General features: G+C 46.8%; 1 long non-coding RNA gene across 1 annotated transcript; it reads right to left on the minus strand.

The window, feature by feature from the left end:
- Positions 1 to 3,066: 3,066 nt before the first annotated feature.
- Positions 3,067 to 15,546, minus strand: LOC142923086 (uncharacterized). Its single transcript, XR_012940507.1, has 3 exons — positions 15,181 to 15,546; positions 14,221 to 14,299; positions 3,067 to 3,168 (listed from the first exon to the last, which is right to left on the minus strand). It is a non-coding gene; the product is annotated as an uncharacterized LOC142923086 (long non-coding RNA).
- Positions 15,547 to 24,511: the final 8,965 nt, after the last annotated feature.

Here is a 24,511-nt window from a genome sequence, read left to right on the forward strand (position 1 = left end):
TGGTGGTTTGAGTGAGTTGATGGTTTGAGTGAGTTCGTGGTTTGAGTGAGTTGGTGGTTTGAGTGAGATGGTGGTTTTAGTGAGTTGGTGGTTTGAGTGAGTTGATGGTTTGAGTGAGTTGGTGGTTTGAGTGAGTTGGTGGTTTGAGTGAGATGGTGGTTTGAGTGAGTTGGTGGTTTGAGTGAGATGGTGGTTTGAGTGAGTTGGTGGTTTGAGTGAGATAGTGGGTTGAGTGAGTTGATGGTTGAGTGAGTTGGTGGTTTGAGTGAGAGTGAGTTGGTGGTTTGAGTGAGTTGGTAGTTTGAGTGAGTTGGTGGTTTGAGTGAGAGTGAGTTGGTGGTTTGAGTGAGTTGATGGTTTGAGTGAGATGGTGGTTTGAGTGAGATGGTGGTTTGAGTGAGATGGTGGTTTGAGTGAGATGGTGGTTTGAGTGAGATGGTGGTTTGAGTGAGATGGTGGTTTGAGTGAGTTGGTGGTTTGAGTGAGATGGTGGTTTGAGTGAGATGGTGGTTTGAGTGAGTTGGTGGTTTGAGTGAGATGGTGGTTTGAGTGAGTTGTTGGTTTGAGTGAGATGGTGGTTTGAGTGAGTTGATGGTTCGAGTGAGATGGTGGTTTGAGTGAGATGGTGGTTTGAGTGAGTTGGTGGCTTGAGTGAGTTGGTGGTTGAGTGAGTTGGTGGTTTGAGTGAGTTGGAGGTTTGAGTGAGATGGTGGTTGAGTGAGATGGTGGTTGAGTGAGATGGTGATTTGAGTGAGTTGGTGGTTTGAGTGAGATGGTGGTTTGAGTGAGTTGATGGTTCGAGTGAGATGGTGGTTTGAGTGAGATGGTGGTTTGAGTGAGTTGGTGGTTTGAGTGAGTTGGTGGTTTGAGTGAGTTGATGGTTCGAGTGAGATGGTGGTTTGAGTGAGATGGTGGTTTGAGTGAGATGGTGGTTGAGTGAGTTGGTGGTTTGAGTGAGTTGGTGGTTGAGTGAGTTGGTGGTTTGAGTGAGATGGTGGTTTGAGTGAGTTGGTGGTTTGAGTGAGTTGGTGGTTTGAGTGAGATGGTGGTTTGAGTGACTTGGTGGTTTGAGTGAGTTGATGGTTTGAGTGAGTTCGTGGTTTGAGTGAGTTGGTGGTTTGAGTGAGATGGTGGTTTGAGTGAGTTGGTGGTTTGAGTGAGTTGATGGTTTGAGTGAGTTGGTGGTTTGAGTGAGTTGGTGGTTTGAGTGAGATGGTGGTTTGAGTGAGTTGGTGGTTTGAGTGAGATGGTGGTTTGAGTGAGTTGATGGTTTGAGTGAGTTGGTGGTTTCAGTGAGTTGATGGTTGAGTGAGATGGTGGTTTGAGTGAGTTGGTGGTTTGAGTGAGTTGGTGGTTTGAGTGAGATGGTGGGTTGAGTGAGTTGATGGTTGAGTGAGTTGGTGGTTTGAGTGAGAGTGAGTTGGTGGTTTGAGTGAGATGGTGGTTTGAGTGAGTTGGTGGTTTGAGTGAGTTGATGGTTTGAGTGAGTTCGTGGTTTGAGTGAGTTGGTGGTTTGAGTGAGATGGTGGTTTGAGTGAGTTGGTGGTTTGAGTGAGTTGATGGTTTGAGTGAGTTGGTGGTTTGAGTGAGTTGGTGGTTTGAGTGAGATGGTGGTTTGAGTGAGTTGGTGGTTTGAGTGAGATGGTGGTTTGAGTGAGTTGATGGTTTGAGTGAGTTGGTGGTTTCAGTGAGTTGATGGTTGAGTGAGATGGTGGTTTGAGTGAGTTGGTGGTTTGAGTGAGTTGGTGGTTTGAGTGAGATGGTGGGTTGAGTGAGTTGATGGTTGAGTGAGTTGGTGGTTTGAGTGAGAGTGAGTTGGTGGTTTGAGTGAGTTGGTAGTTTGAGTGAGTTGGTGGTTTGAGTGAGAGTGAGTTGGTGGTTTGAGTGAGTTGATGGTTTGAGTGAGATGGTGGTTTGAGTGAGTTGGTGGTTTGAGTGAGATGGTGGTTTGAGTGAGATGGTGGTTTGAGTGAGATGGTGGTTTGAGTGAGATGGTGGTTTGAGTGAGATGGTGGTTTGAGTGAGATGGTGGTTTGAGTGAGTTGGTGGTTTGAGTGAGATGGTGGTTTGAGTGAGATGGTGGTTTGAGTGAGTTGGTGGTTTGAGTGAGATGGTGGTTTGAGTGAGTTGTTGGTTTGAGTGAGATGGTGGTTTGAGTGAGTTGATGGTTCGAGTGAGATGGTGGTTTGAGTGAGATGGTGGTTTGAGTGAGTTGGTGGCTTGAGTGAGTTGGTGGTTGAGTGAGTTGGTGGTTTGAGTGAGATGGTGGTTTGAGTGAGTTGGTGGTTTGAGTGAGTTGGTGGTTTGAGTGAGATGGTGGTTTGAGTGAGTTGGTGGTTTGAGTGAGTTGATGGTTTGAGTGAGTTGGTGGTTTGAGTGAGTTGGTGGTTTGAGTGAGATGGTGGTTTGAGTGAGTTGGTGGTTTGAGTGAGATGGTGGTTTGAGTGAGTTGATGGTTTGAGTGAGTTGATGGTCCGAGGGAGATTGTGGTTTGAGTGAGTTGGTGGTTTGAGTGAGATGGTGGTTTGAGTGAGTTGATGGTTTGAGTGAGTTGGTGGTTGAGTGAGTTGGTGGTTTGAGTGAGTTGGTGGTTGAGTGAGTTGGTGGTTTGAGTGAGATGGTGGTTTGAGTGAAATGGTGGGTTGAGTGAGTTGATGATTGAGTGAGTTGGTGATTTGAGTGAGAGTGAGTTGGTGGTTTGAGTGAGATTGAGTTGGTGGTTGAGTGCGTGAACGGGTGAGTTGGTGAGCATAAGATGTCCTAAACTATTCATACATAGTGACGCTTATACACCTCACCTGGCTGTTTGTACTGTTTGGCAAGGTAAAAATTGTAAATTTAAGAAAATTGCGCCACTGTTTCAAACGCTGCGATGGGAAAACGAACCAGTAATTTCTGGATTGCAAGTTAAGAGTGCAAACCGCCCATTACTTCAGGGTATCGTTTCTCAAAACCGCCACTGATTTTTTTTATTGTTCACCTCTGCTTGCGAGCACACTGTACACTTAACTAACTCTGCAGATGTAAAACCGAGAGTGTGTGCCCACTCATGCACCTCTTACCTCTTGTTGACACTGCATGCATGATGCACGAGTACTGTCTGGGTTTTTTAGAACGGGGAGAAGGGGAGCCCATTGGGGTGGACTCCGGAGGGTTGTAGCCTGGAATCTGTGACAGCGGACACACAAGATGGCACAAGCGTACAACAAAGATGAAGATCACTCAAATAAGCCTTAACAGACTGTGCTGCTGTTAGGCGGCATGGCCCACGAGGAGGTGGGTGGCCAGCACCACGCGCATGCAGCCACCTCTGTCTCCCCAGTGCTCATGTCTACACACTGCACCAGGTACTCATTTAAGACAGAGTTTACCTAGGATAGGCACAACACCGGTTCAGATAAGGCAGACTGTCTGCCTCAGCAGCTGTCCCCCTCTCTTTTTTTCTTCCTGATGACGAAGGCTTGTGTTGCGATCGAAACGTCGTAGTTTTTTGTTATTTTTGGTTATTTCATTTGAACCTATCTACGTGACGTTACCAAAAGACCCAAAGAATATGTCTTCCTGCAGTCACAAAAGCTTTAAGTCAAGATGTATTATTACATTTGTTTACTGTGCAAAAACTCAAGACTTCTTCATGAGGGTCCTGCGAAGTTTTTGCCGTCACTGTGTAGTCCCAATTGAGTAATTTGCAGGTGATTTTTCAGTATTGGGATGTTTTGCCCAATGCCAGACTCGTTGTATTGGGTATTTTTTACTATGGGAGGAAACGCGAGAACGCGGAGGAGAACATACAATCTTCACACACTCACACATTCACGCTAACTCACTCGCTCACATACTCACTCAAACACTCCATTGCACTTACACACTCTGACGAACATGGGGAGAGAAGATGACAACTCCACGCCGAAACGCGCCCGAGTCGGGAATCAAACCCAGCTTTCTTGCTGCAAGACGCAAGGGTTACTTACCCATGTGCCACCTTGCCGCCCATGGCGATTCGTAAACTACATCAAAACCAGTTTCCATGGACTGGGGGCAGCTGCCCCTTTGCAGCCACAGCCTTGCAAGCGGGCTTTACCCTGCCAAGTGGGTTTGTGATGTTATTAGGCAGCTTCCCCGATGGAATAATTCGCGAGTAAATTTCTCAAATTTGGATAATTACACCACACAACACTTGGCCGACTCTCTTTTTCGAATCATGTACGTGTTCTCTCTAACTGTGTCTACTGCGAAGTAGACCGTGGTATTAACCAGAGCGACCACCGACTTGATTTCAGTGTTAAATATTATAGACGATACATTATACACCTCATACAACTTAAAAAATGACAATACTGCACGTATATACATCACTCCATTCAGAGTCTTCGAGATTGGATTGGTAAGCACGGTACAGTAAATACCGTTACATTTTACAGTAGGATATTTTTTCGTGTATTTGTATGTCTATTCATACCAATTTCCCATATTAAACTAATTTTAAACACAAAAAAACATTAACAACATTAAAAAACATAATGCTATGCAAGAATGTGCAAAAAAATATCTATTTAAAATTATTATGTTGTGAATATCCGGCGATGTTAAAAAAATTCGGCGTCCCCTTCTCCCCCCCCCCCCCCCTGAAGCCACCGAATAATCGATGATCTACTATAGATACTCTATAGTTAAGGCATTTCTGAGTCGTCCGGGCTTCCTTGTGCGCCGCAGGCTGGGACGCGTCGTCGTCGGAGAGAGAAGCGATCGCGAGCGACTCTACTCCATCCGGGGTGGACAACCTTCCTCGCTCACAAGAACATAAGTCGTGAGAGGAGTGGCTCAGCAGTCAGCCTTTCTCCTGGGTTAAACGAGTGGTGGAACAATGATAATACGTGATGATTTTAACCTGTCTCTGTCTCTCGGTATGTGTCTCCGTGCCTGTCTGCCTCTATCCCTACAGGGTCTTGACCATCTTTAAGAACCTCCGGAAATTCACCTCTGTGTTTCAATTTGACCATGTGTGACTGCGCGTGTTTAACTGTCTTGCTTTGAAGCCCTCGTCGAGGAGGCCGCTCTCCGATCTTACATTTACATGCTAATTTCTCACATTAACATCACTAGCCCCGCCCACTTCTTTATGACCCTTGGGCTACACCCATTTCAAACCTTTTAAAACAGTCTGCCTCAGCAGCAGATCATGCTTTCCCACCTGATGAGGGACGCTTGTGTTGCGCCCGAAACATCGTGATTTGTTATATTTTATACCTACGTTATTTTACCGAAAGAACCAAAGAGTATAAATTTCGATTTAAAGCTTTCGTGACTGCAATGATTCATCTTCTTTGGTTCTTTCGGTAAAGTCACGTAGAATGAGAATAAAATAATAAATTGATAAAATAAAATAACACAATAATATTCTCACGACGTTTCGGCCACAACACAAGCGGCCTTCATCAGGTGAAGGGACCACTCCAGCGCTGTCCTACCAGACAGTCTCGCTCCCTTCACCTGATGAAGGCCGCTTGTGTTGTGGCCGAAACGTCGTGAGAATATTATTGTGTTATTTTATTTTATCAATTTATTATTTTATTCTCATTCTACGTGACTTTACCGAAAGAACCAAAGAAGATGAACCAAAGAGTATGTTTAACTGTCCCTGTGACTGTGCATGTTTAACTGTGTCTTTGTAAGTGACTGTGTCTGTGGTGCACGTCTTTGTTGCCCTTAATATGTCTGTCTGGGTGGCGAGTGGTCGCTCAGTGGTTAGTTCACTGTGCTACGAACCCAATGGCCAGAGTTCTATTCCCGCTCACGGCCAACACCAGTGACAATTATCTGAACCGGTCTTGGGCCTCCCCAGGTGGACTCAGTCTCAAATGAGTACCTGGTGCAGTGTGTAAACATCTACACTGGGGAGACAAAGGCGGCCGAGCGTGGTGCTGGGCACCCACCCCGCCGTGTACCGTGGCCGACCTTCACAGAAGTTGCCCCAAGTTTGTTGAAGGCCACAAAGGGAATTTTTTTCTTTTTTTTAGTGCATCCACTGCGACCTGGCTGCGAGGAAATTGCTGGTAACGCATGGACACATCGCCAAGATTTGCGACTTTGGGCTGGCACGGGACGTCCAGACTGACCCCAACTACGTGGTGAAGGGCAATGTGAGTCCTGAACCTTACTTAGCATCATCAACATCATTATCAGTATCGCCAATGTCATCACCATCATCGGGATAGAAGGCCCATCACTTTAATTGTACTCAATGTTTTTATTTTATTTTGCACAGCCCCTAAGAAAAAAAAGAGTGGGGGGTGCTGCCACACACGGTGGTGCAATGGCCCCCCCACCCTAGACTTGCAATCCAGAGGTCGGTAATTGGATTCAATCTCTCTGCTCTGCCGACAGTTTAAAATATGGGGCAATTTCACAAATCGCCATCCTCCTCCCCCCCCCCCCCCACCATGTGGTACACGGTTAACTCTGGCCCAGAATAACCTGTGGTGGTGACCACCAGGCTAACTACACTAATTACAACATGACTAGCTACGACAGACCGGGACCACAGCTCGGGTCCAGGTCCACGTGTTGGAGACTCGGTAGAACGTAGACGCAGACAAAGGTTTCTTCAAGGTGAACAACAACGCCAGTCCCTCTGGGGGACCCGGCTTATATTCTCTGTGGTGTGGCTGGCTCCGCCCTTGGCCACGACCACCTTCTAGAATCCTCGAGCAGCAGGATCTGGACCCCGACCACGTGACCACCCCTAGCCCCCACTTGGGGCCCCTTTGTAGACTTAACCGGTCACGTGTTCTCTCGGGTCAACCAGAGTGCCATGGCCTTTAGTAACCCCTTTCCTACGGCCGGCATTCCCACACCCTATCCTGTCGGGCTGGCACTGCACGCCAAGCGTGATGCCATCCAGCTGATCAATCAGCGCTGACCGAGCCCCTCTAGGGCCGGTACTACGCATTGACATCCCGTGATGTCATTACACATTTAACCCTTCAGGGTAGTGGAGGGCTAGATGACGCTAAGTTGGCCAGATGAATATGTGGCCTCACGCAAAAAACGTATGACGAATCGCGAAGCATCGCCCTGAACTGAATTTACTGAACGTATTGTTGTTGTGCTTGTGGCCATGCGGTCATGTCCGTTAGGTGCCTCTGCCTGTAAAGTGGATGTCTCCAAAAAGCATGTTCCATGGGCTCTACAAGGTGCAGAGCGACGTGTGGTCATACGGCGTGCTACTGTTAGAAATCTTATATTTTGCTGAGACAAACTTTCACTTGCCACAAACATTTGGGGCACTGAGTACAGAACATACTCACAGCAGACAACAATTATAGTCTTAGCTTACACTATTAGTTTTAATTGCATAAAGTTGTTGCGTGCGTGGACTCCAGATGCCGAAATTACCTTTTAAAAAACGGCTACCAGTCTCATCAGATCTCAGAAGCTAAGCTTGCAGCGCCCAGCCCTGATGGCAACCAGGGGATACAAATTAATGTGGAGAAACAAATGTTCGCTTGTGACGACCAAGAATACGCCTGTCCTCGCAAGGACAGGCCTCACTGATTCCAAAGACTTTTTTTTTCAGGAGGGTCCTGCCGAGTTTTTTGCAGTAGGGAGGCGATGTTGTGCTGTACAGTGCCGGAGAGTAAGCTCATGTAGCCGGTCCACCCTGTCCTCTCTCCTCCCGTTGGGACAGGATGGTCGCAATAGCGATCAGAAACACCCTCCACATCACAACACAATTCAATTTCTCAATCTGGAGGTCAGCTCAAATCTGTATTGTGGGCGTTCCCTTGTACTCTACTGTGTACGTGGGGCTCTGGGTCCAATCCCCTGATCACCATTGCATTCACTTAAATAAACAATTATCCTGGCTACCCATAGAAAATAAGAGTGCACAATTATACGTGTGATTCATCACAGGCGAGCTCACACCGGCTACACTTATAGCTTAGGGCCTCGCATTAAGAGATGGGGGGGGGCTCTAAATACGAAAGAAGAAATGGACACGAGGTTTAGAGTTATAACATAATTGTTTAAAAAATAAAGATCGGTAAGAAAAAAGACTCTCCAAAGCAGTTATTTTCATTCTGCTGACAAAAATATACAGGCATTCATAGAAGGGGCCTCTTAAGCTTAACAATGGCATAGGGCCCCAGCAATGCCATCATCTGGCTCTGCTGCCGAGTGTCATCCCAATGAAGTAATTTGCAGGTAACTTTAGCATTGGGATGCTTGGCCAATACCCAGTTACATTGTGATTGTGTGTTTTCAAGCTATGTCAGCAAACTGGATAACCCATACAGAACAAAGGGGAGAACGTAGAAAACTCCGCAAAGTGCCAGTCGGATAATTAACCAAGGCCCTTCTTGTTGCGAGGGTCAAAGATCACCGCTCCACCATCCTGCCACCTGAAACAATAATAGTTCGCTTATAATTTTATTTTTATTTTAGTGTGCACATTTACACGCGGTAATCACATCTCATCTCAAGCATTTGAAAAGGGCACCCTCAGTGGCAACTGTTCTCTGTGTGACACACGGTTATTCAGCACCTAACCTGCAAGCAGGTCAAGTGCTGTTTGCTGCGAGCAATCCCAATTGAGTGTTTCGCAGTGAAGTTTTTTTTTTACATGCCAATTTTCGCGTGTGATGCTGACACACGATGGCCATACATTATTTTAAATAATGTCTTGGGATCGTTTTTACTTTTTTACGTTGAATTGTATTGAGTAAATCACGAGCCTGTTACAGTGTGCCACGGGACTGCACGTCATTCGAGTGGTGCATTCACAATGCAACCGGACCATTTATTAGTAGGGGCTGACGCGAAGGGGGGAGTGAGGCCCGCGCCCCCCCATAAACTGGGGGGGGGGGGGGGGAGAGGGGGGCATTGTGACAGGCGTAGAAGAGTTGTAGTTGTAATCTGCTCCACGTTTGTCTTGATAAAGGAGACCTGTGCAACCTGCTCGGTGTGTGATGTGCGTGCTCCTTGGTGTGACGTGTGTGCTCCTCGGTGTGTGATGTGTGTGGGTGTAGGAAAGGCCCCTTACCCTGGTGCATGGCAGTCGATGACAAGTTCTACCGCTTGATCTGCGATGACTACTGCATGCAGCCACCACCCGGCTGTCCACCGCAAGTGTAAGCCGCCCCCCCATACCTCCCACACCAGGTTTTATCCACTGCTGGACTGATGCGTTTCTATTGTCGATGCAGGTGGCTGACGGAGGAGAGTGCGAAGTGTTTGTTCTGGGAGATTCTTTGGTTTTAATTGTAGTGATTCAATTAATTGATTGAACAATTGCTTAAGGGTGAATTATGTGATGTGTTATTGGCAGTGAGTTGTGCAGGCTGGTTCAGTGTCGTTGACACGGCCATTATGAACCCTCTTAGTCTGGAATGTCCTACTTCCAGCTGTACGTGCTGTTGCGACCCACAGACTCCTCGCATAGAGACCCACAGACTGCTTCTCTCTCTACGAGATAAACATGACCAGTGTTTCTGCACTACGTATGGAGATGCGGTGGAATTTAGACGCCGCTGTGTGAATCTATACTGTAGGAATTTTATGCCTTCATGACCCTCTCCCTACTCACCCCCCCCTCACCCCCCTCGCCACCTGACCCCCTTCATCCCCCTCCGTGACGTCATTAACATCATCGGCACTCATTCAACCATTCTGAGAACGAACGCGCACTGGAAGAGGTGAAAGCGCAGTCCGAGCTTGTGCACGATTCGCCTTCCTCGCACCCTCACCGCACCCTCCCCTCGCCCCACAGCCGCAAGGTGATGCACCACTGCTGGAGCCACGCGCCGTTAGAGCGCCCCACGTTTGAGGCGATCCTCGCAGAGCTGAGACCGGCCTCCAACGATGACAAGACCGACAAAGGCGAAGAGGTCGGCTGGGAGCTGTCGTCCGTTCCGTCCCACTACAGCTCCCTCGCTTGCTAGGATCACCCTCGTTACCCTGTCCACTCTAGGGGTGAATAGTTTTTTTTTATTATTTCAAAGATTACCGTGCTACATTTGTTTATTCAGGGAAGTCTCACTCTTTTGCAGGAGGGTCCTGTCCAGCTTTCATAGAAGGGGGCGATGTTGCCACGGTGTGTAATCCCTGTTTAAGTAATTTGCAAGTAAAATCTCACTGTTAGAATTGGTTGTTCTTTTTTTAAAGCTGAGAACCCTGAGAAAACGCGTGCACAACAGGGGAATCACATGCAAAGTCCACAAACTCTCACTTACACGCCAAGACTAAGATCCCCCCATGTAACAGACTGTTGGGTAAGTGCCGTTATGAGCACTTATGCAGGCCAGCACAGCATATGGGGTTTGTCTCTACCAGTGCTGATGTTTTCGCAATGCACCAAGTACTCATTTGAGGCCGAGGGTAGGTCCAAAAATGGTTCAGATAATTGCCACTGGTGTTGGCCATGAGCAGGAATTATACCAGGATTTATGGCTTCATAGTACAGCTCGCTAACCCGCTGCACTAACGCTCCCCGTAAACATCGGTAACATAAACAAACAACAGCTCGTACAAATACAAGAACAAATACAAGAACCCCCCCCCCCCATAAGGTACATCGTGTTGTTTTGATTTCACGACTCGGCGCGACTCGCGAATACTCAAAGCGAGATGCTCGTGGTTAGTAAGCAGGTGTCCAGTAGTCAATCCGTGTTTACTAAAATCTCGTGGTTGGAAAATTAGCGGTTGGCCATGGATTCCTGTACATGTATGCCTCTACTTACGAAAGGGATGCGTTCTTCGAAAAACGCACGTAAAACAAAATGTCGTAAATCGGAATGGCTTTTCCCATTAATTGAATACGAAAAACTTGCGATGTGTTTCAGACAGTCATTTCTACTATAAACCCAAAATAAACACCAACATTTCACAATGCAAAAAATAATAAAGAACAAATATTACAACGGTTGAATAATAATCAATTTAAAACAAAAATAATTAACATCTTCAAGGAACTCACCAAAAGATCTGCATGTTGGAATGACTGGAGAGGTGACGAGGCGTTACTTTTGCACTATGGGGATACCGTGACACTGTCGTGGATGGATGACAGCTTTTTGCTTGATGATATCATGGTGCGTGCCATGTGATATATTGTTTCCGCTGAAATCCTATTTCATAAGTCGAAAAGTATCCTTAATTTGTCAATTTCGTTTTCACTAAATTTCGTGAATGGAACATTCATAAATCAAAACACAACGATTTCCTGTACAACCAATATAGACTGTTGGGCCAAGTGCTGTCGTCAAGCACCTAAAACAGAAAATAAAAAACACGTGCATTCATGCACAACCACGTACAAATACACGTGACAATTAAAAGCACATGCTTTCAACAGAAATCACAAATGTTATATATTGTGCTTTAATGATTACATTTTATATTAGTGTCTTAATATTACACGGTAAATATCCTCAAGGACCACTCTTACAGTCCCATCATCACCACCATCATCACCAAATGTATCATTATCATCATCCTAACCATCTGTATAATCAATCACCATCTGTATCATCACCATCAAAGCAAAGACTCCCCGTATAGCACGAATAGACTGTTGGGGCAAGTGCTGTTAGCAAGTACCTGTGAAGGCCAGCATGGCACACGAGGGGTGGGTGGCCAACACCACGCCCGCCCGCCTTTGTCTCCCCAGTAGTGATGTTTACACCACACCAGGTACTCATTTGAGGCTGAGTCGACCTAGGGGAGGCCCATGACCGGTTCAGAGAGTCGTTACCTGCGTTGGGCATGAGCGATAATTTAACTCGGGTCGCCGGGTTCGTATCGCAGCGTGCTAAACGCTACACTACCGCTACCCACCACCTGTATTACCATCATCTTCCAGAGTTAATACATTTCATGTCAATAGCTGGAAATGCTTGTATTTGTAATAAAAAAATGCATAAGTAGTTGTCACTCACTCACCCACACTCAAACGGTCAGAAAGGACTGAAAGATGAAATATCTTCAGAACCCTACATCCTGAAACTAAATTAATTATTTCAATTTTACCAAGTAAGGCCCACTGAGCTATATCGCACACTCAGGAGTCCTGATTCCACTTCTGGGAGTCTCAAGTCCAACGCCATGGAATTGTATATGTTTAAACATGTGCGTGCATGTGTGTTTGTGTGCACGTATGTGTGCATGCATGCCTTCATATGCGCATGCGTGTATGCACGTGCGTGTGTATGCACGTGCGTGTGTAAAATAACTTTAGCCATGACATTTGGGATATATTAGTTTTAGGGTTAAGAGCTTTGCACACGCAAACAGGTGGGTGTGTTAACTCACCAGTGTGTAGCTCACCTCACTGGTGAGCTGGTGTTAAAGCTATCTAATCTGTAAGCTTACGACTGTGTGTGCGCACACTAGTGTGTAAGCTCACTGATGTGTAAACCTGCTGGTGTGTGGCCTCACTAATGTGCAGCACATTTTGTGGAAGCTCACTAGTGTGCTTGCACACGAGTGTGCCGGTGAGTGTGAGTGTGTGCGGTGTGTGTAAGTGAGTGTGTGTGAGTGTGCGGTGAGTGTGTGTAAATGTGTGTGAGTGTGTGTGAGTGAGTGTGTGTGAGTGAATGAGTGTGGTGTGAGTGTGTGTGAGTGTGTGTGAATGCGGTGTGAGTGCGGTGTGTGTGAATGTGCACTCAGAGTGCCGGTAAGTGAGGGCGTGGTGAGTGTGCGGTGAGTGTGTGTGAAAGTGCAGTCAGTGTGCCGGTAAGTGAGTGCATGGTGAGTGTGCAGTGAGTGTGTGTGAATGTGCAGTCAGAGTGCCGGTAAGTGAGTGCGTGGTGAGTGTGCGGTGAGTGTGTGTGAATGTGCAGTCAGAGTGCCGGTAAGTGAGTGCGTGGTGAGTGTTCGGTGTGTGTGAAAGTGTAGTCAGTGTGCCGGTAAGTGAGTGCGTGGTGAGTGTGCGGTGAGTGTGCGGTGTGTGTGAATGTGCAGTCAGTGTGCCGGTAAGTGAGTGCGTGGTGAGAACGGTGTGTGAATGTGCAGTCATTGTGCCGGTAAGTGAGTGCGTGGTGAGTGTGGTGTGTGTGGGTATGCAGTGAGTGCCAGTGTGCGAGTGTGCCGGTAAGTGAGTGTGCGGTGAATGTGGTGTGTGTGGGTGTGCCGGTGAGTGTGTGGTGAGTGTGTGGCTTGACGTGCCTCCGTATTAGTCTTACTCAGCCACCCCCTTACTTGCCCACGCGTAGATCCGTCCTGCCCACCAGACAGCTACATGCGATTCAAATGTCCAAGTACACATGACATCACATTGCGATGCGCATGTGTGACATACATGTGCCACGTGTTGCACACACTACGCACGTCCCATGCACAAAGGGCATGCCTTACAAGTGATGACCACGCGATGCAGGTGCTTGCCTTGTAGATGTCACGTACCCGTGACGCACGTGGCCCGTGCGCGTGACGCGCGTGCTCCGCGCTGCCGTGTGCTTTGACCAGGGCCGTCCATAGGGGGTGCGTGGGCCCCCCCCCGATGCCTTCAAACTAAACCGGAAGCATTACATGTGACACTGATGTCTACACGTGGGGCCTCCCCCGAAGCGCGGGGCCCGGGATAGTCGGTCCAATTTGCCGGACACTCGGGGACGACTCATGATTTGGCATACGCGACGCGCACGTTGTGTGCGCTGTGCGTGGGGTGACTGGGCCGATGTGCGTGCCAGGCAGGGCAAGGGGGACTGCCATTGATTGTGTCGAGACCTTTTGTATGGGTGACGAGATGAACGCCCAAATTCAACGCAGGCCGCCACACAAGGGCTGCACATTTCAATGTTGAGCAGGCCCCTGTGTGTCCGTGCATGTGGGTCCCTGTGTGTTGTTTCTGTGTGCGTTATGTGAGGGTAGCAGTGACGCAGTGGATAGTACGCTACGCTCCGAACCCCGCAAACATCCGAGTTGGAGTCCCGCTCATGGCCAACACCAATAACGATTATTTATCTGAACTGGTCCTGGGTCGACTCAACCTCAAATGAATACCTGGAGCAGTGTGTGTATACGTCACCACTTGGGAGACAAAAGCGGCCGGTTGTGGTGTTGGCCACCTACCCCCTGGTATACCATGCCGACCTTCATTGGTGCTTGCGAACAGCACTTGCCACAACAGTCTGTTAAGGCTATATGGGGGATCTTCGTCTCTGTAGTGGGAAACTCGTAGGTGTGTGCATGTGTGGAGGGAAACCTGTACTGCTGTCGTACGTTGTGACCGGGCGAGGCCAATTTCCGTCCTCATGGTCGGCCACGGCGTCCTGGTCTTCGTACTGCTGCTTGTTTTTGGCTGTAATGACACCCAACATGGACAACCCCATCACCTGCGTCCAAACAAGTGTTACACAGTATGAACAACATGCGCAATAAAGCAACCACAAAGCACATACACTTTTAAATATAAAAGCACTGGGGGTCTAGTACTGTAGTCACCAATCCGTGTGTATTATTTATTTATTTGTTGGTCATTCTGATGGCAGCACAAACAGAAGCTGCATCCATAACTTCTCAATCCGCACAGTCCCAGGCCAAGGTCCATTCGTGGAATTAATACAAATATTTACTTATTAGAGGGTGTTTTTGTTTGTTTGGGTTAGATCGCGTAAATCTTAGTCAAGTTTGTCACGTAAACAAAACATGCCAATTAGTGACTATTTCAGCACATCGGTGTGTTGGAGAGTAAACCCAAAACATTTACAATTCAAGTACCGTGACGTTTCGCCTGTAACTACAACAACAACCCGCCTCGTCAGGTGACAGCCAGAGTTGTGGTGAAATCCTTCCCCTGTTTCGGTCTTTAATAGACGTAGACGGGGGATAAATGTGACATCGTCGCTTGTAAGCAGATCCGATACGAAGACGGGGGGGGGTAATGTATTGATGTAAATTACAATGGATATCTGTTATTGATTGGGTTATTCGCAGTTAATCAACATACATAATTGTTACTCCTGCTATTATGGATTGACTCAAGCAGCTAGCGAAGGATGCTAGGTTTAGTAATGTTATATATGTCGCTATTGTTAACTTTCAATCACATTTCTTATGATTACTGTTGCATTGTTTTTATAGCATTATTTTAGTAGCTTCTAGAAAGGTTTAGTTTAGCCTGATTTTTACATAGTGGACACTGTGTGTGTGTGTGTGCTGCGAGCTGAGTGGTGGAGGTACCTGGCAACAGTTGAACCGAGCCCGCTCGGCCTCTTCATCCGTGGCGACCAGGGTACAATCGTTACTATATTCTTGGTTCTTTCAGGTAAAGTCACGTAGATAGAAAATAATAACAATAAAATAAAAATAAATTAAAATAAAAGCAAAAAACCCACGACGTTTCGATCGCAACACGTGATGAAGACCGCTTGTGTTGCCACCGAAACCTCGTGGGTTTTTTCCTTCACTTAAAATGTTATTTTCTATCTACGTGACTTTACCGAAAGAACCAAAAATTATGAATTCCTGCAAGTTACGAAAGTTTAAAGTAAAAATTTGACAGTCGTGTAACTAATCAGGCCTGGAGGATACAGTGGACCACGTGGTTTCCGGGGTTTGCTACCTTAACAAGTGACGTCACTTCCTTAGCAACGGTCGATCGTTACAGACGGAGGTGGACGCGCGCTCTGTGTGCTTAAAGATCGCATTCGGGAGCACACTTCGACAACGTCGTCAGTGAACATCAATAACGCGGTTAAATTACTTGGTAAACCTCATTGACAAACATCCGTGAGGTTGAACACTTCATTAACACAGTTAACGAAATCTATTAACAAAACGTGACCATCCGTGACTTCTCGTTCTGCCTTCAAGGCGATATCTTCCGTGAGTACATCCACACGCGCGCTGTATCAGGATAACATTAATCTGAGAGAACATCTATATGTGAATGTGTGTCTGTTCGAAATGTTTAATGATGAGGACGGTAATGATGATGGTGGTGGTGGTTGTAAGCTGTGATATGATTAGAGTCTCACGTGCGCTGCTGTGATTTTGTTGCAGGGTGGAGAGATGAGTAAGCCGACGGGAAGTGAGTACTGTAATTCCACACACAGACATACACACAGACACATGCACCTGTATACAAAGACAGATCCCCGTATAGCCTTAACAGACTATTGAGTCAAGTGCTGTTAGCGAGTTAGCACCTATGATGGGGTGGGTGGTCAGCACCGCATCCGGATGCCTTTGTCTCCCCAGTGTTGATGTTTATACGTTGCACGAGGTACTATTTTAAGTTTGAGTAGATGTAGGGGAGGCACACGACCGGTTTTATTTATTAGTCACTGATGGTTGTGAATGGGAATCGAACTCAGGTCGATCCCCACAGACACAACTGCTCCCAACCACTCATACAGACACTGCACATAGACACAAACAAAGACAGAAATCTTGTGTATAGCCTTGAAACACTGTTGGAGCAAGTGCTGTTAGTGAGCACCTATGACGGCCGGCACCGCACACGAGGGGTGGGTTGCCAGCACCACACTTGTCCGTCTTTGTCTCCCAAGTGGCGATGTTTACACACCGTATCAGATTCTTATTTGAGGCTGAGTGGACCTAGGGGAGGCCCCTAACCGACTCAGATAACAACAGCCCTCATTCGCCACTAAGTGACGGAGACGTCACCATGGCGCTTGTGCCAGGCCTGGTGCACTCCGAGGCCAGTTGAAGTGTCGAAGGCTTGCCGACAGGAGATCAGGGGACAGACCCCAGTGCGATGGGTTGACTGACTGAGATGACTGGCAGACGCACCACCTTTGCATCCTACTGTGCCAACTTGCTGCGTTTTAGTCATCCAGTGCACCATCTGTTGTTGTGAGCGTCGCTCCTCTCACCCTCCTTTTTTGCTTGAGGGCAACTGCCACCAACTTCCCATAAGCATCCTTCACGAGCTTCCTCCATAGAGGCAGATCTTGACACCAGTGGTACCAGTCTTTGGCAAGTCCACTTAGTTCCGTATCCTCCTGTACTGCATCAGTCCATCTCTTCTCCAGGCCGTGCCACGCCCATTTAGCCCCCTCTATCTGGAAAAACAGAGGCTGCTTGGGCATGCGGTGGCTGAGCAAGCAGGCTACATGACCCAGGCAATGCAGCACTGCCCACCAGTGGAGCTCACTGTGAGCTGTTCACACATTCCAGCCTAGTTAAACCCAGGGTGGATCGTAGGCAGGCCAGTCTGAAAGTGTAAAGCTGGTTCAGATTTTTTATTTATTCTATCATTGGCCAAGAAGACCCAGCGTTTTGTGTCGAGTGACAGACCAGGTAGATACCCCAAAGTGTTACGAAGCTGATGAAAATATGTCACTTGACCGATTCGGAGTGAGACCTCTGCTGCCAAACCAGAATTTTTGCATATGCACACTATCCAGGTACGTAAACTTCTCTCTACAATTACCCCATCACTCAAGAGTAGTTGAGGGGGCGGAGTATTAAATTACACAAAATACTCAGGCGGGTGCTTAGTTTTGGTGGGGCTGATGGTAAGGCACCACCTCTTTGTCACACGCTCCAGGCTTAGCAGCAGAACCTCCAACTATTTTTCAGTGTGAGCATCAACTTCCAAATGATCAGTGTACATAACATGGTTGACCAGTAGGGAGCCATCCCTTGACCTCACCCAGGCATCAATCAGCCTCCCATTGTATCTGTAGCAAATATTAAAAAATCCACCGGTACAGCCATAAAAAAACTTCTCGAACTATGTGGTCGAAGATGATGCTAAATAATGTGTCAGCCAGAGTATATCCCTGTCGCACCCCACTGTAAACAGGAAATTGCTCTGACTCCCGGGCACGCAACTTTATCCGGGCCTGCCCACCATCGTGAAGGTCCTTAATGATTGTGAGCAGAGGGTTAGGGACTCCGGAAATGCGAGTAACAATCCAGAGCCCTGGCCTACTGATTGTATCATAGGCCTTGACCAAGTCGGCGCTGCAACACTACACATGTAACGCATGGATTTGTTACACCGTTCAACCACACACAGAGACACATTTTAATTAAAACAAGTCCCTGATTTGTAAAAAAAAAGAATCAGAGTACCAGTCATCAAATAGGCAATTGACACTTGGTCCAAAGAATATGTGATACTGTAATAGAAATACATGAATAGCTAAATTCAGAATTTAGGTTAATAAGGCATAACCCAGTGCACAATATGACATTCATGAAAAGACAAACAGTGCAACAAAGGAAATAAGCTTTCAGTCTGTATCAGACGGTCTCAGACGCTAGTGTTGAGAAGGTGACATGGCAGGCGTTTAGAAACCCGCAGTGCCGGCGGATGTAAAGTCGTTACACACAGTGTCTTTTGAACAATACAACAGTCAGGTGCTTGATGCAGCTGGTGACTTTCCAGATGTGGTGGGGTATTGACGATGTGTAGAACGATGCAATTGTACTTCTTTCTCGAATGTCAGGTGTTGTCGGGCTTTGACGATGTGTAGCACGATGGATTTCCTTCAGTATCCAACGTATAGAGGTGTCTTCACCATGATAATTATTCACAGGCTTGTTGGTTTACAGTCACGTTTTTTCTAAACTCATGTGATTCATGGCACATGACCTTGCAGCACAGTTTTGAGCAATGCCTTTCCTTCTCCAAGAGACACACATGTATCCTCTCTTTCTGCAAAACTCACTTTAAGTCTTCTTAATTTCACTTGCCATATGTATCGGCTCAATATAAATTGACAAATGCAAATCTTAAACTTTGCTTTTAAAATCTCCACTGTTTTACCACTATACCGTCTCCACTGCTTCTGAGTGGTTACTCAGCGTTTCAGCCATTCTCGTGCAAGGAATGACTTCTGTTGAGAGCAACCTCACATGCACGGGAGCACATGCTATCCAGCCAACATAAACATTAGGGTTGCCCCTGGCTCTCTGGCCCCTTTGGGCACTCTCCTCTTCTCCTCTCCTCCTTTTATCTTCTCTAACGTAGCCCACTAATATACTAATTGTATGAATGGACCAGTGTATAAGAATTAATAGTGTATTTCTTATCCAATTCATGTTCTCTCTTGTGAAACAATGGACATCTTATAAATTTAGCCAGACCTCCACAGCTTGCCCATCAATCCATCTTACTTTTTCTGAGATAACGGAAGTTTATCTATGTTACAGACCTCGCAAACTTAATATGGCCTCCCCAACCAGCCCATAATCCTAATGAAGTTATTTGGAGGAGGAGGTGTCTCCGGCACATGAGTCAACCTCCAGACCTCCCTACAGTGTTATCATTGTTACATCGGTCTCAAGTTAAGTTAGATTCCTGTCAATGGTGCCAAGTTTCTTTACCAAAATAACATACAGGAAATACGCCTTTTGGCGTCCTCTGGTCTAACACCGTTTGAGACGAGGCTCAAAAGAAAGCTGTCCCTGGTGTGGACCAATCAGTTTCAAGGACAATGCATATATTATCAGAGTATGTTTTTTGTTTGCATTCTGACCACAAGCATCATGGTTAATGCAGACATGATTCCTTGTAAAAGGTTTCAGTTTGGTGTTTTAACATCTTAACACCTGTTTTGTTGCCAGTAAAAACGGGAAAAACCTATTATCATACAGGAAATACTCAAATACCCATTAACGAATCAATTGTGGTGCTGCTCTCTCCTCCCCATGTGACTCCCCAGACCGTCGCTCGAAGGGGCAGCGAAAGAGGTTCCTCGTTGACACAAGACTAGAAGCTAAGCGCCAGATTCTGGAGCTTGAGATGATCCTGCTGGATCATTGTGCACAGCAGCAGGCCAAATATCAGCGGGAGCTGCTGCAATTCCAGAACAGCACCGAGCTGAAGCGCTTCATCATCCACCACCAGCAGCAGCAGCAGCAGCAAAAGGCAGAAGAGCAGCAGCAGGCAGGAGTCAGCACCAATAATGAGGATGTGAAGCAGACATGTCAGAATAGCAACAAGGTTGAGAACGAGATTGAAGAGATGGAGAAAGTGGGGGAGAGAAATGGTATGAAGAGAAAACGTGGGAATAGGAAGAAACATAAGAACAAGAAGAAAGTTCTGGAGGAGACAGTGAAAGAAGAGGTGGCTGGGAGAGAGGGGAGTGAGGGAAATCCCATGCAGGAAGTGGTGGAGGTTGGGACGATTGAGGTAGAGATGATTGAGGCAGTGGCTTTGGAGGATATGATGAATGAGGTAGAGTTGAATAAGGTAGAGGTGTTAGAAGGAGATGGCAAGCGGGAATTAGCGAATGAGGCAGAAGTAGCGGTGATTGAGGTAGAAGCAGTGGCCAAGCAGGAAGTGGTGAAAGATATAGTGGCCAATGTCATAGAGGGGATTGAGCGAGATGCAAAACAGGTATTAGCAGAAGAGGTAGAGCCAAATGAGGTCGATGGGAATGAGGGAATGGTCAAACAGGAAGTGGCGGAGAAAGTTGAGAATGTTGTGGAGACAAAGAAAGAGGGACAGGATTGTGTTAAGAGGAAACATAGGAATGGGAAGCTACGAAGGACTGAGATGAAAGTTCGGGAAGTAGAAGAGATGAAGGTAAACGAGATTGAGGGAGAGGGGAATGATGGAGAGCCCAAGAAGGAAGTGGCGAGTGAGGTAGAGGTAGCGGTGATTGAGGTAGATGCAGTGGCCACACAGGAATTTGTGAAAGAGGTAGTGGCCAATGTCGTAGAAGGGATTGAGAGAGATGCCAAGGAGAACTTAGGGAAAGAGGTAGAGGCAAGTGAGGTAAATGGGAATGAGGGAATAGCCAAACAGGAAGTGGCTAAGAAAGTTGATAATGTTGTGGAGACAAAGAAAGAGGGAGAGAATGGTGTTCAGAGGAAACGTAGGAATAGGAAGAAACACAAGAACAAGAAGAAAGTTCTGGAGACAGTGAAAGAAGAGGTGGCTGAGAGAGAGGGGCGTGAGGGAGAGCCCATGCAGGAAGTGGTGGAGGTTGAGACGATTGAGGTAGAGATGATTGAGGCAGTGGCTTTGGAGGATGTGATGAATGAGGTAGAGTTGAATAAGGTAGAGGTATTAGAAGGAGATGACAAGCGGGAATTAGCGAATGAGGCAGAGGTAGTGGTGATTGAGGTAGAAGCAGTGGCCAAGCAGGAAGTGGTGAAAGATATAGCAGCCAATGTCATAGAGGGGATTGAGAGAGATGCAAAACAGGTATTAGCAGAAGAGGTAGAGCCAAATGAGGTCGATCGGAATGAGGGAATGGCCAAACAGGAAGTGGCGGAGAAAGTTGAGAATATTGTGGAGACAAAGAAAGAGGGAGAGGATTGTGTTCAGAGGAAACGTAGGAATAGGAAGCTACGAAGGATTGAGATGAAAGTTCGGGAAGTAGAAGAGATGAAGGAAAAGGAGATTGAGAGAGAGGGGAATGATGGAGAACCCAAGAAGGAAGTGGCGAGTGAGGTAGAGGCAAATGAGTTAGAGGTAGCGGTGATTGAGGTAGATGCAGTGGCCACACAGGAATTTGTGAAAGAGGTAGTGGCCAATGTCGGAGAAGTGATTGAGAGAGATGCCAAGGAGAACTTAGGGAAAGAGGTAGAGGCAAGTGAGGTAAATGGGAATGAGGGAATAGCCAAACAGGAAGTGGCTAAGAAAGTTGATAATGTTGTGGAGACAAAGAAAGAGGGAGAGGATGGTGTTCAGAGGAAACGTAGGAATATGAAGCTACGAAGGACTGAGATGAAAGTGCGGGAAGTAGAAGAGATGAAGGAAAACGAGATTGAGGGAGAGGGGAATGATGGAGAGCCCAAGAAGGAAGTGGCGAGTGAGGTAGAGGTAGCGGTGATTGAGGTAGATGCAGTGGCCACACAGGAATTTGTGAAAGAGGTAGTGTCCAATGTCGTAGAAGTGATTGAGAGAGATGCCAAGGAGAACTTAGGGAAAGAGGTAGAGGCAAGTGAGGTAAATGGGAATAAGGGAATAGCCAAACAGGAAGTGGCTAAGAAAGTTGATAATGTTGTGGAGACAAAGAAAGAGGGAGAGGATGGTGTTCAGAGGAAACGTTGGAATAGGAAGAAACACAAGAACAAGAAGAAAGTCCTGGAGACAGTGAAAGAAGAGGTGGCTGAGAGAGAGGGGAGTGAGGGAGAGCCCATGCAGGAAGTGGTGGAGGTTGGGACGATTGAGGTAGAGATTATTGAGGCAGTGGCTTTGGAGGATGTGATGAATGAGGTAGAGTTGAATAAGGTAGAGGTATTAGAAGGAGATGACAAGTGGGAATTAGCGAATGAGGCAGAGGTAGCAGTGATTGAGGTAGAAGCAGTGGCCAAGCAGGAAGTGGTGAAAGATATAGCGGCCAATGTCATAGAGGGGATTGAGAGAGATGCAAAACAGGTATTAGCAGAAGAGGTAGAGCCAAATGAGGTCGATCGGAATGAGGGAATGGCCAAACAGGAAGTGGCGGAGAAAGTTGAGAATATTGTGGAGACAAAGAAAGAGGGAGAGGATTGTGTTCAGAGGAAACGTAGGAATAGGAAGCTACGAAGGATTGAGATGAAAGTTCGGGAAGTAGAAGAGATGAAGGAAAACGAAATTGAGAGAGAGGGGAATGATGGAGAACCCAAGAAGGAAGTGGCGAGTGAGGTAGAGGCAAATGAGGTAGAGGTAGCGGTGATTGAGGTAGATGCAGTGGCCACACAGGAATTTGTGAAAGAGGTAGTGTCCCATGTCGTAGAAGTGATTGAGAGAGATGCCAAGGAGAACTTAGGGAAAGAGGTAGAGGCAAGTGAGGTAAATGGGAATGAGGGAATAGCCAAACAGGAAGTGGCTAAGAAAGTTGATAATGTTGTGGAGACAAAGAAAGAGGGAGAGGATGGTGTTCAGAGGAAATGTAGGAATAGGAAGAAACACAAGAACAAGAAGAAAGTCCTGGAGACAGTGAAAGAAGAGGTGGCTGAGAGAGAGGGGAGTGAGGGAGAGCCCATGCAGGAAGTGGTGGAGGTTGGGACGATTGAGGTAGAGATGATTGAGGCAGTGGCTTTGGAGGATGTGATGAATGAGGTAGAGTTGAATAAGGTATTAGAAGGAGATGACAAGTGGGAATTAGCGAATGAGGCAGAGGTAGCAGTGATTGAGGTAGAAGCAGTGGCCAAGCAGGAAGTGGTGAAAGATATAGCAGCCAATGTCATAGAGGGGATTGAGAGAGATGCAAAACAGGTATTAGCAGAAGAGGTAGAGCCAAATGAGGTCGATCGGAATGAGGGAATGGCCAAACAGGAAGTGGCGGAGAAAGTTGAGAATATTGTGGAGACAAAGAAAGAGGGAGACGATTGTGTTCAGAGGAAACGTAGGAATAGGAAGCTACGAAGGATTGAGATGAAAGTTCGGGAAGTAGAAGAGATGAAGGAAAACGAGATTGAGAGAGAGGGGAATGATGGAGAACCCAAGAAGGAAGTGGCGAGTGAGGTAGAGGCAAATGAGGTAGAGGTAGCGGTGATTGAGGTAGATGCAGTGGCCACACAGGAATTTGTGAAAGAGGTAGTGTCCCATGTCGTAGAAGTGATTGAGAGAGATGCCAAGGAGAACTTAGGGAAAGAGGTAGAGGCAAGTGAGGTAAATGGGAATGAGGGAATAGCCAAACAGGAAGTGGCTAAGAAAGTTGATAATGTTGTGGAGACAAAGAAAGAGGGAGAGGATGGTGTTCAGAGGAAACGTAGGAATAGGAAGAAACACAAGAACAAGAAGAAAGTCCTGGAGACAGTGAAAGAAGAGGTGGCTGAGAGAGAGGGGAGTGAGGGAGAGCCCATGCAGGAAGTGGTGGAGGTTGGGACGATTGAGGTAGAGATGATTGAGGCAGTGGCTTTGGAGGATGTGATGAATGAGGTAGAGTTGAATAAGGTAGAGGTATTAGAAGAAGATGACAAGCGGGAATTAGCGAATGAGGCAGAGGTAGCGGTGATTGAGGTAGAAGCAGTGGCCAAGCAGGAAGTGGTGAAAGATATAGCAGCCAATGTCATAGAGGGGATTGAGAGAGATGCAAAACAGGTATTAGCAGAAGAGGTAGAGCCAAATGAGATCGATCGGAATGAGGGAATGGCCAAACAGGAAGTGGCGGAGAAAGTTGAGAATATTGTGGAGACAAAGAAAGAGGGAGAGGATTGTGTTCAGAGGAAACGTAGGAATAGGAAGCTACGAAGGATTGAGATGAAAGTTCGGGAAGTAGAAGAGATGAAGGAAAAGGAGATTGAGAGAGAGGGGAATGATGGAGAACCCAAGAAGGAAGTGGCGAGTGAGGTAGAGGCAAATGAGTTAGAGGTAGCGGTGATTGAGGTAGATGCAGTGGCCACACAGGAATTTGTGAAAGAGGTAGTGGCCAATGTCGGAGAAGTGATTGAGAGAGATGCCAAGGAGAACTTAGGGAAAGAGGTAGAGGCAAGTAAGGTAAATGGGAATAAGGGAATAGCCAAACAGGAAGTGGCTAAGAAAGTTGATAATGTTGTGGAGACAAAGAAAGAGGGAGAGGATGGTGTTCAGAGGAAACGTAGGAATAGGAATAAACACAAGAACAAGGAGAAAGTTCTGGAGACAGTGAAAGAA

This window comes from Petromyzon marinus, unplaced genomic scaffold (genome assembly GCF_048934315.1).
Source record: "Petromyzon marinus isolate PM22_M1 ecotype Great Lakes invasive population unplaced genomic scaffold, UKy_Petmar_22M1.pri1.0 PM_Scaffold_279, whole genome shotgun sequence".
Taxonomy (NCBI): Eukaryota; Metazoa; Chordata; class Hyperoartia; order Petromyzontiformes; family Petromyzontidae; genus Petromyzon; species Petromyzon marinus.